Source organism: Lagenorhynchus albirostris, chromosome 6 (assembly GCF_949774975.1).
Source record: "Lagenorhynchus albirostris chromosome 6, mLagAlb1.1, whole genome shotgun sequence".
Lineage (NCBI taxonomy): Eukaryota > Metazoa > Chordata > Mammalia > Artiodactyla > Delphinidae > Lagenorhynchus > Lagenorhynchus albirostris.
This window is the reverse complement of record NC_083100.1, coordinates 37,797,308-37,809,740: the sequence shown is the minus strand read 5'-3', so window position 1 is coordinate 37,809,740 and position 12,433 is coordinate 37,797,308. Positions and strand designations below refer to the sequence as shown.

The 12,433-nt window shown below is 39.5% G+C and overlaps 1 protein-coding gene across 2 annotated transcripts in view; it reads right to left on the bottom strand.

Annotated features, from left to right (window-relative positions):
* Positions 1-12,433, bottom strand: part of SF3B1 (splicing factor 3b subunit 1) — a 63,948-nt gene that overhangs the window by 50,482 nt on the left and 1,033 nt on the right. The window lies entirely within an intron of this gene.

Here is a 12,433-nt window from a genome sequence, read left to right as displayed (position 1 = left end):
GAAAAATGCTTATGATAAAAAGATATATTGAGGAATAGGAGATTTTATGAATCACAGGTTAGAGTTTCCAGAGGCATAAAGGAAAGGTTTAAGAGTGAAAATCAGGAAAGAGGAAGCACTCAACTGTATAATAATGAGGCTAAAGGAGAGAATGACTATTAGAGGGACTCTTAACTTAGACATTGAGCAAGGATAACAAGCAGAGGTATCTTGCTATTAGGTTGTCAACATAAATGGTCCTGGGAATCCTCATGTGGGTGGAGCTAAAGCAGGGTTAAATGGACTCTCATGCCACAATCTTCTATGGCAATGGACAGCAAACTCTGGCCCATCAGCCATATTTGGCTGCCATCTTTATTTTTATATTTGGTGGTAAAATATATATAACATAAAAATACCATTTTAATCATTTTTAAGTATACCATTCAGTGCATTAAGTACATTCAATGCATTTCTACATTAAGTACAAACTATTGTGCAACTATCACAACTATATATATCCAAACTTTTTTATCACCCCAAGCAGAAACTCTGTAACTATTAAGCAACAATTTCCTATTCCCCCTTCCCCTGAGTCCCTGGCAATGTCTAATCTGTCTATACAAACTTGCCTTTTCAAGATATTTCATGTAAAGTGGAACCATACAATATTTGTCCTTTTGTGTCTGGCTTATTTCACTTAGCATACTTTCAAGGTTCATCCATGTTGCAGCATGTCAGAACTTTTTTTTTAATAGATGGTTATTGGAGTATAATTGCTTCACAATACTGTGTTAGTTTCTGTTGCACAACAAAGTGAATCATCCATACGCATACACCTGTCCCCATACCCTTTCTCTCTTAAGCCTCCCTCCCATCCTCCCTATCCCAGCCCTCTAGGTCATCGCAAAGCACCAAGACGATCTCCCTGTGCTATGTTGCTGCTTCCCACCATCCAACTATTTTACATTTGGTAGTGTGTATATGTTGATGCTACTATCACTTCGCCCCAGCTTCCCCCTCCCACCTCATGTCCTCAAGTCCATTCTCTATGTCTACCTCTTTATTCCTGCCCTGCAACTAGGTTCATCAGTACCTTTTTTTTTTTTAAGATTCCATATATATGCGTTAGCATACGGTATTTGTTTTCCTCCTTCTGACTTACTTCACTCTGTATGACAGACTCTGCCTCACTACAAATAACTCAATTTTGTTTCTTTTTATGGCTGAGTAATATTCCATTGTATATATGTGCCACATCTTCTTTATCCATTCATCTATGGATGGAAATTTAAGTTGGTTCCATGTCTGGCTATTGTAAATAGTGCTGCAATGAACATTGTGGTACATGACTCTTTTTGAATTATGGTTTTCTCAGGGTATATGCCCAGTAGTGGGATTGCTGGGTCATATGGTAGTTCTATTTTTTAGTTTTTTAAGGAACCTCCATACTGTTTTCCATAGTGGTTGTATCAATTTACATTCCCACCAACAGTGCAGGAGGGTTCCCTTTCACCACACCCTTTCCAGTGTTTATCATTTCTAGATTTTTTGATAATGGCCATTCTAACCAGTGTGAGGTGATACCTCACTGTAGTTTTGATTTGCATTTCTCTAATAATTAGTGATGTTGAGCATCTTTTCATGTGCCTCTTGGCCATCTGTATGTCTTCCTTGGTGAAATGTCTATTTAGGTCTTCCATCCATTCTTTAACTGGATTGTTTGTTTTTTTGATATTGAGCTGTTTGTATATTTTGGAGATTAATCCTTTGTCTGTTGTTTCATTTAAAAATATTTTCTCTCTCTGAGGGTTGTCTTTTTGTCTTGTTTATGGTTTCCTTTGCTGTGCAAAAGCTTTTAATTTTAATTAAGTCCCATTTGTTTATTTTTGTTTTTATTTACATTACTCTAGGAGGTGGGTGAAAAAAGATTTTGCTGAGGTTTATGTCAAAGAGTGTTTTTCCTGTGTTTTCCTCTAAGAGTTTTACAGTGTCTGGTCTTACATTTAAGTCTTTAATCCATTTGGAGTTTATTTTTGTGTATGGTGTTAGGTAGTGTTCCAATTTCATTCTTTTACACATAGGTGTCCAGTTTTCCCAGTACCACTTATTGAAGAGGCTGTCTTTTCTCCATTGTATGTTCTTGCCTCCTTTGTCATAAATTAGGTGCCCATATGTGCGTGGGTTTATCTCTTGGCATTCTATCCTGTACCATTGATCTATATTTCTGTTTTCGTGCCAGTACCATACTGTCTTGATTACTGTAGCTTTGTGGTATAGTGTGAAGTTGGGGAGCCTGATTCCTCCAACTCCATTTTTCTTTCTCAAGATTGCTTTGGCTATTCGGGATCTTTTGTGTTTCCATATGAATTGTAAAATTTTTTGTTCTAATTCTGTGAAGAATGCCATTTGTAGTTTGACAGGGATTGCATTGAACCTGTAGATTGCTTTGGGTAGTATAGTCATTTTCACAACATTGATTCTTCCAATCCAAGAACATGGAGAACTTCATTCTTTTTAAGGCTGAGAAATGTTTCATTTTATATATATATAAATGTCACATTTTGTTTATCCATTCTTCTCATTCTTCTATTGATCGACATGGGTTATTTCCACCTTTCGGCTATCATAAATAATGCTGCAGTGAACACTGTTGTACAAATACCTGCTGAGTCTTTGTTTTCAATTCTTTTGGGTGTATATATACCTGGGAATTGAATTGCTGAGTCATAATTCTATGTTTAATTTTTTGAGTAACTACCAAACTGTTTTCCAAAGCAGCTACACCATTTTACATTCCCACTAGCAATGCATGAAGAATCCAATTTCTCCACATCCTCACCAACACTTTCTTTTCATAGCTATTCTAATAAGTGTGAAGTGGTATTTCATTGCAGTTTTTATTTTTTTTATTTTTTATTTTTTTGCGGTACGCGGGCCTCTCACTGTTGTGGCCTCTCCCGTTGCGGAGCACAGGCTCCAGACGCGCAGGCTCAGCGGCCATGGTTCACTGGCCCAGCCGCTCCGCGGCATGTGGGATCTTCCCGGACCGGGGCACGAACCCGTGTCCCCTGCATTGGCAGGTGGACTCGCAACCACTACGCCACCAGGGAAGCCCCTCATTGTAGTTTTAATTTGCATTTGCCTATTGGCTAAGGATGTTTAGCATCTTTTCATATGTTTATTGGCCATTTGTGTATCTCCTTTGGAGAAATGTCTATTCAAGTCTTTCGCCCATTTATTAATTGAGTTGGGTTTGGGTTTTTTTTGTGTGTGTGGTTATTGTTAACCACAGATACATACATACATACATACATATATATATATATATATATATATATATATATATAAAATCTGCCTCCAGTTCCTAGCACAGAGCTTCTAAAACCCCTGAGCCCTTGTAAAACCCTGAGTGATAAAAGCACTAGGAGCATCTCCTGTTCAAATATTTGGTCTTTGAGTGTCCTTGAAACAGAACTACTAAAACCTTTAGTGAATTCCTAAGGGAGAAGAGCGCTAGGAGCATCTTTTATTCTATTGAGGCAACTCTGAGTGGGCTCCTGGATGGCTACTAGATTGGGGGTTGTCACCAGAAAGACCAAGTCATAATTAGAAGCTTGGAATTTCCAGTCATCCACTCCTCACTTCTCCAAAGAGGGGGGGCTGGAAATGGAGTAAATAATTGATCATGTCTATGTGATGAAGCCTCCATAAAATTCCAATAGTATGGGGTTCAGAGAGCTTCCAGGTTGGCAAACACATGCATGCCGGGAAGGTGACACACACCAACTCCATGAGGACAGAATCTCCTGCACTTGGGACCCTCCAGGACCTCACCCTATGTATCTCTTCATCTGGCTGTTCATCTGTATCCTTTATCACACCTTTAATAAACTAGTTAACATAAGTGTTTTCCTGAGTTCTGTGAGCCTCTCAAAAAAATTAATCAAACTTGGACTTCCCTGGTGGTCCAGTGGTTAAGACTCCATGCTTCCAATGCAGGGGGCAACGGTTTGCTCCCTGGTCGGGGAAGTTCTACATGCCATGGGATGTGGCCGAAAATAAATAAAATAATTTTTAAAAATTAATTGAACCTGAGTAGAGGCTTATGGGAACCTCTGATTTGTAGCCAAACCAGACAGAAGTTGTGGGTAACCTGGGAACCTACTACTTGTGATTGGCATATGAAGTAGGGCGGGTGCAGTCTTGTGGGACTAAGCCCTTAGCCTGTGAGATCTGACACTATCTCCGGGTAGACAGTGTTAGAATTGAGTTAAACTGTAAGACACCCAGCTGGTGTCAAAGAGAATTACTTGGTGTGGGACAAACCTCCACACATTTGGTGACAAAAAGTGAATTGTTTTGTATGAGTAGCAAAGGAGACACACAGGAGAAATACATAGGTGGGAAACTGAGGTTTTCTAATTCACTATGTGTTGACTTTCACCCTGTTGACAGTGTCTTTTGATTCTCCACGTTTTAATTTTGATGAAGTCCAACTTATCTTTTTTTTTTCTTCTGTTGTTTGAGCATTTGGTGTCATATCCAAGAAATCATTGCCAAATCCAATGTCATGAATAATTTAGTTATGATTCCAAAAAACAATGTATATTATAAATTATTCAAATAGTACCCCCAAAAAATATATAAAATGAAAAGTAAAAGCCTTACTTCACATGTCTCATTCCCCAATGGTTAAGTGTATTTTATGTATTCATTAATTAATGTTATACATATACAAACACATTCAGTATATATATTATTTAATTTTTACACCAGATTCTTAAAAGGAAGACTGTTTAAGAAGGGGGATGTTGGCAGAAATTACATACTATAAAATCACAAATTATTCCAAAAAGGAAAGAGTTCAAACACAAAGATGCTAGTATGAATAAATAAGAAGCATCTTGATAAAATCAGACTTTAAAAAAGGTCAAAAGATGATAGGAGGCCTACGTAAGAAAAATAAATCAGTAGCTTCTGGGTCAGTGAATACATGGAGATTGGGGAGAGTGGCACACTCAGAGATGGAAGCTTAGGGCTTCCCTGGTGGCACAGTGGTTAGGAATCCGCCTGCCAATGCAGGGGACATGGGTTCAAGCCCTGGTCCAGGAAGATCCCACATGCCGTGGAGCAACTAAGCCCGTGCGCCACAACTACTGTGCCTGCGCTCTAGAGGCCGCGAGCCACAACTACTGAGCCCATGTACCACAGTTACTGAAGCCCGTGCGCCTAGAGCCCGTGCTCTGCAACAAGAGAAGCCACCATAATGAGAAGCCTGCGCACCGCCAATGAAGAGTAGCCCCTGCTTGCCGCAACTAGATAAAGCCCGTGCGCAGCAACAAAGACCCAATGCAGGCATAAATAAATATATATATATATATATTAAAAAAAAACGAGATGGACGCTTCAAGTCCCTTCCCACATAACCTTGCCCTAAGCATTTCTTCCATTGACTCCATATTCCTGAGTAATATTCTTCTATAATCAACTGGTAATCTAAGGATATACTGAGTAAAGATGCAGGGGAATGTGGAATATGCCTTGAAGACCTGTAGCAGAGAGATACTATAGCACGACTGCCTTGTCTATGCATATATCATAAAGGCTGCATCAGTGAATGGTTTGAAGTACAGTTGATCCTTGAACAACATGAGTTTGAACTGCAAGGGTCTGCTTACAGGGGTTTTTTTCTTTCTTTTTTTTAAAATAAACATTTATTTATTTATGGCTGCTTTGGGTCTTCGCTGCTGCGTGCGGGCTTTCTCTAGTTGCGGTGAGCAGGGGCTACTCTTCATTGGCGGTGCGCAGGCTTCTCATTGTGGTGGCTTCTCTTGTTGCAGAGCACGGGCTCTAGGCGCGCGGGCTTCAGTAACTGTGGTACATGGGCTCAGTAGTTGTGGCTCGCAGGCTCTAGAGCGCAGGCTCAGTAGTCATGGCACATGGGCTTAGTTGCTCCGCGGCATGTGGGATCTTCCCGGACCAGGGCTCGAACCTGTGTCCCCTGCATTGGCAGGCAGATTCTTAACTACTGCGCCACCAGGGAAGCCCTGGGTTTTTTTCAATAGTAAATACTACAGTGCTACACAATCCACATCCACAGTTGCTCGAACCTGAGGATGTAGAAGCATGGATATAGAGGAGCCAAGTGTAGGGAGGGCCGACTGTAAGTCATACTCGGAGTTTAGACTATGAGGGTCAGCACTCCTAACCCCCGAGGTGTTCAAGGGTCAAGAGTCAATAGATCTTGGCCTGAGCACCCTTCAGATTAAGCATCAGATTCCTGTCTTATAGGTTTTCTTGTCTTTTGAAGGTGCTTGAAAAACAGAGAGGATGTGAAGATCTGTCTCTGGTAAAACAAAAACAAAAATGAAGACATACTCAGCCAGAAATCTGAGTCCTCTGAGACTCAAGAACATGGAGACAAACAATCATACAGGAAAAAATATATTGCTGAAAAGAGTACAATTACCACAGAACTCAGTGTAACAAACTTGCATATAAAGGACACACAGGGATTTTGAAAATGCTGCATATCTCTTAATAGTCATCTATATAGGTAATACTGATAAACATTTTGCATTCAGATGCCAGAGTTAACTGATTTAAAAGTTGATTTACTATTAAATTCTCAGAGCTGTGCAACTAGTTGTGTTTTTTTAGTTTGGGATCTCTATTTTTCCCAACATGATGTTTCTGCATTCATCTATTCTTAAATTGAAGACTACATAATTTACTTCTTATAAATAAGTCTTAAATGTGAACCAAGAAATGTAATCAAGCAGTAAAACATTCTCTGAATGTATACCATGATCTCAATTCTTCTTTTTTCCCCCCAAGAGTGGAAAATAAACTTCTACATAAGAAAGCTAAAAGATATTAATAGTTTTAAAGTTTTAACAATATCAGGATGCAGTCCAAAGAGTAAATCAAGTGCATAATTACATTTTAATTAATCAAATCTAGGATTGTCTACTGAATTGCAATTTATTAAATCTATTGTGTCCTCTTAAATAAAACTTCTAAACAGTTAATCAACAATGAATCATCGTGTAGCTATGTAACTTTTCTTTTAAGCTATGCACTTTAAAAAAAATACCAATTACCAATTTTAAGTGCTGCTACCTACAGCAACTTTAACAGGTATTTTCATTTGTACTTTTCAAGTAATTATTTTACTGTGCTTTGCATCTCCAGGCAGTTTTCCCATACTTGGGTAAAATGTTTAGCAGGTTATAAACTTAGTAACTTATAAAGATGATAAAATAAAATTTTCTTGAGTGGAAAAAAAAGAAATGTAAAAGTGTCAGAAACCTATAACAGGGCTTCCCTCGTGGCGCAGTGGTTGAGAGTCTGCCTGCCGATGCAGGGGACACCGGTTCGTGCCCGGGTCCGGGAAGATCCCACATGCCGCGGAGTGGCTAGGCCCCTGAGCCATGGCCGCTGAGCCTACGCGTCCGGAGCTTGTGCTCCACAACGGGAGAGGCCACAACAGTGAGAGGCCCGTGTACCACAAAAAAAACAAAAAGAAAAACACCTATAACAATAGTGTAAGAAAGGCTAAAACTCTCAGTGTGCTGAGGCTTATGATGAAATACTAAGATAAATAAAAAAGCTCTTGTTTGGAGCAAGAATAATAAAACCAATTCTGAGGTGGATGGTTCAATCTAACAGAAGACAAAGTGAACTCCCCAATTCATTTTTTTCTTTGTTTTCTATTAAGAAAAATAATCCCAAAACTAAAAGGAAAAAAATATGAGTAAAACAGAAATGGGCTTCATTTAAATAAGGCAAGGTAACAGTAAGAGAGTACCTGACAGCTTTAAGTGAGGGCAGGTGTCCTGGCCTCAACCAACCACATCCCACATCCCAAAAGAACTTCCTGATGTACCAAAAGCACTTTTAAGAGCAATCTCAACAAAATGTATTATTTGTGATGGAGGACACAAGATATGAAAGATCTGAAACCCACATTAAGCAAACTGACTAAAGAAATAATGTTTCACACCAAAAAGAGGAGACAGGAGAATAGACATTATGTCTCAGATTTTTAAAATGGTAATCCTAATATAAAATATTTATTCTATTGGCTTCACGTATTATAGAAACGCCATAGAAACCCCAGTATTTCAGTTGCTTTGTAGCCCAGTGCACATAGACACAATTATAATTCTAACTGTAATTAATTACAATTCTAATTGTATTAGAAACAATTCTAATACAAAGTGGTTAGAGTAGTTAGATACGTTTGTGGTATTTTAGGAGGATAGTACGGAAGTATCAAACCATGCTATCTATAGATGTATCTAATCCCTAAGGTGAGGCTTCCTAGGTGGGCTGACACTGGGTCAGTCTCACAGGATGAAAAGGAGTAAGCCAGATGAACGGGAATAGAGGAGATGGGGTGGGAATAGGAAGGAGGACCTTCAGGAAAAGAGGGCAGTGTAGGCAAAAAAACACCACCGTGTCTGTAGAGGATCTAGAAGCAGTTCTATGTGGCTAGATGCTACAGTATGTGGCAGGGAGCAGCAAAAGGGGAATTCTAGGGTCAGATCAGAAGGTTGGTCATATAACCAGGAAGAAACTGCTTTCTTGATAAACTCTGAATGCCCTGAACTAAAACTTTCTGGATCTGGAAAGCTGAGAAGAGCCCCTAAACTAGGCTGTCACCCTTTGTGGCCCCCCCGGTTGTCAATTATCCTCTTTTCTCTTGCTCAAATTTCTAGTTTTGACTCAGTCTAATTCACCTGTTTTAAAAAACAGTTCTATGGGAATTCCTTGGCGGTCCAGTGGTTAGGACTCCACACTTCCACTGCAGGAGGCATAGGTTTGATCCCTGGTCATGGAACTAAGATCCTGCAACCTGCATGGAGCGACCAAAACAAACAGATCTAAAATTGTAGTATTACAAGGTTGTTGCTACATCTTTCACAACGTCATGCAGGATAAAACAGCTCTCTGACTCAAGTCAAAGACAGGGTTTACTTGCTGGCTATGCTGCTTTCTAGTGTGTGCAAGTTACTTAACATCCCTAAACCTGTTTCCTAAGGTCTTAGTCAATGTGCTGAAGGACTGAATCAAAAAGGCCTCATTGCACCAACACAGATACACCAATATCAACTAGTGCTTCCTCCTCAGAGATCTGAGTCCTAGTTCGTGGGGTTTGGGAGTAGCGGGTGTGTCTCCTTTATGCTTCTTAGGCACTGGCACCAGCCAAGCAGTGCCCTCCCCCTTAGAGATTGGGGTTCCTTCATTTTGGTACCCCTCCACCAAGTTTCTAAGTTCTAATAACACCAACTTCTTCCTTGTTCCCCCAGCCCTAGAGCAGCAAAGAGTCAGGCCTGCCTGCTATCCTTTGAAAGACCTGCCTACAAGGCTGGCCCTTCGCCGGCATTTGGGAACTTGGATTTCAGGTGAGTTTCCAACATTCCCAGAAATGATAAGGCTGTCTCACTGTGCCTAAACTGTGCAAGCAATATGGCTTATGCCAAACAACAGCTTTCCTTGGAGAGTCTGAAATTTAGCACCCAGGTAGAGGGTGCCTATGTGATCAGCCCCCAGTAAAAACCCTGGTACTGCACTGAGTCTTTTTTTTTTTAATCTAAGATGGTCTTTTTTTTTTTTTTTTTTGGCTGCACTCGGTCTTCGTTGCTTGTGTGCAGGCTTTCTCTAGATGCAGTGAACAGGGGCTACTCTTTGTGGCGGTGTGCTGGCTTATTGTGGTGGCTTCTCTTGCTGCACAGCATGGGCTCTAGGCGCACAGGCTTCAGTAGTTGTGGCACACTGGCTCTAGAGCATAGGCACAGTAGTCGTGGCGCACGGACTTGGCTGCTCCATGGCATGTGGGATCTTCTGGACCAGGGATCGAACCCGTGTCCCCTGCATTAGCAGGCAGATACTTAACCACTGTGCCACCAGGGACGTCCCTGCACAGAATCTCTTGATTCTCAGCTTCTCTGGCTGGCAACATTTCACACATGTTGTCAGAACTTGTGTCAGAAGACTTAAGCATGTCACCTTAGTTCTCCAATCACTATTTAACAATGTATTTATATTAAATTTTGTTTAAAATAACTGGTATAATTTCCCTGATTGGTCCCTAACTGACACAGCCAATCACTAAGGACAAACTGTTTAGTTAATCCCCTTTGATAGCTGATTTTTATTAGAAACTAACATCTGTAATTACAATAATCTCTCGTAATTCAGTTCCTGATTCAGTCAAGGAAGGTGTTCTTTCAACCAAACACTTCACAAAGGTAATCCCTGTAAGAGATCATTGAGCATGCTGGGAAGATTATTCTATTGATCAAAAAGGTGCCAGTAATGAGATTATGTTAACTTTGAAAGCTTGCTTTATTTCAGGAGAGAAATATAAGTGATGTTTAAAGGTCTTATTCTGTGGTTAAAATTCATCCTATATTTGTTTTGACCAGAGGCTTGATTAAAAACCGTATTAACACAAAGTCATAGCCATCTCTATTTACCTGAAGACTTTCTGGTTCTGTTCAGTCTGTATTCAGGGTTCTGAAGTGAGCAAAAGGTCAAAGTATATTTCTACGTGGAAGTCAATCAGGAAAATTTCATTTGTAACGATCACATGAAAGGCAGAAATTAAATATACACATTAAATATATGTGTATATATACACATAAGATAGAAGAAATATATATATAGATTTCAAACATCCACAAAAATTAGATACAATACTATTATAAACTCCCAATTATCCATATCCAGTTCAGTAATTATCAACAAATGATCAATTTTGTTTCATACACTCTATTCCTCTACCCCCACTGGATCATTTTAAAGTAAATCACAAACATATTTCACCTGTAATCTTCAGTACAAATCTTTACTGAAGTAAAGATTTCAGTTGAATTTCCCAGTCTTGTATATGTCTTTTAATATTTGGTTTGTTCAAAACAAAATCTAAACAATGCCTCCTAAATCTTATAAATCTACAACAATCCCCCCCACCCCCAATCCTCCTTCTCTACTTGACATTTATTTGTTGAAGAAATTGGCTCATTTGTCCTACAGAATTTCCCATATTCTGTATTTGGCAGATTATATCCCCTCGGTGTCATTTAACATACTCTTCTATCTCCTGTTTAAACTGGCATACCTAAAAGCTTGACTAGATTCAGATTCAATTATTTTGGCAAGAATGTTTAATAGGTGGCATTGTATCAAATATATTTTTGGAGCATAACTGGTCTGGACTCTAAGGTACTGCTTCCCACAGGTCTCTGCTGAATTTTAATTTACTACCCATCTTTTCCTATTGTATAAACAGATTTTTAGCCCACAATTTATGGAAGCACTGTCATCTACTAAAACTGAACCAGAATTTCTTATCACTTTTAAGCTTCTGACATATTACTCTTTGCTGAGAAGTCCAATAAGTACCATACATTGTCATCTACTGCAAAGATGCCTTTATCTGCCTTAAAAAATTTTCTTTTAATGGGGGGGAACTGTTCAATTGGGTGACCCAATTCAGTAGATATTTTCTTATGTCTTGGAAGAGTTCAATAAGAAAATGTTTGGTAAATTTAATAAAAGAAGGCCTTCTATTAAGTTCACAAGTACATCATGTATTGTATTGAAAAATATGTTTAACAGGCTTTCTAGTTAACAATACCAATAGTTTGAAATAGAACTTCGTAGGATGTGGAAGTGTAATGCCTATATTTTGTAGGTAACTTGTAACCACTGTGATGTTGAGTGGGGGAGTAATATAGTAAAGATGTGTTTTAAAGGAAGATATTACTGGTAATATTTAAGCTTTAAGGCAAGAAAAGCAGGGATTGTGTATTTGAAGGTAATCTGATATAGAATTGTCTGGATGCAGCTACAGAACGACCTCAATCAACAAGTACATCCTGTGTTGTATTGAAAAGTGCTTTACAGGGTTTCCCTGGTGGTGTAGTCGTTAAGAATCCACCTGCCAATGCAGGGGACACGGGTTCGAGCCCTGGTCCGGGAGGATCCCACATGCCATGAAGCAACTTAGCCCGTGCTACTGAAGCCCGCCCGCCTAGAGCCCGTGCTCTGCAACAAGCCCATGCACCACAACGGAGAGTAGCCCCTGCTCTCTGCAACTAGAGAAAGCCCGCGCGCAGCAACGAAGACCCAAGGCAGCCAAAAATAAATAAATAAATACATAAATGTATTTTAAAAAAAAAGTGCTTGATGTTCTTTGTAGTTGGTGATTTCAACTCACTCCACAAAGCATCTCGTAAGGGATGACTGCAATGAACAAAGCAAGAGTAGAAAATAATAATCATACATACACACAGAAGCTGGAATATTTATGTAAATGTAAATCAGATCAAGTCACCTCAATGACTTCCCTTCACACATAGAGTAAAATCCAAAGTTGGTACCACGGCCTCCCAAGTACTATGAAAAAGCCCTCACTACCTCTGATCTCATTTCCTACCAC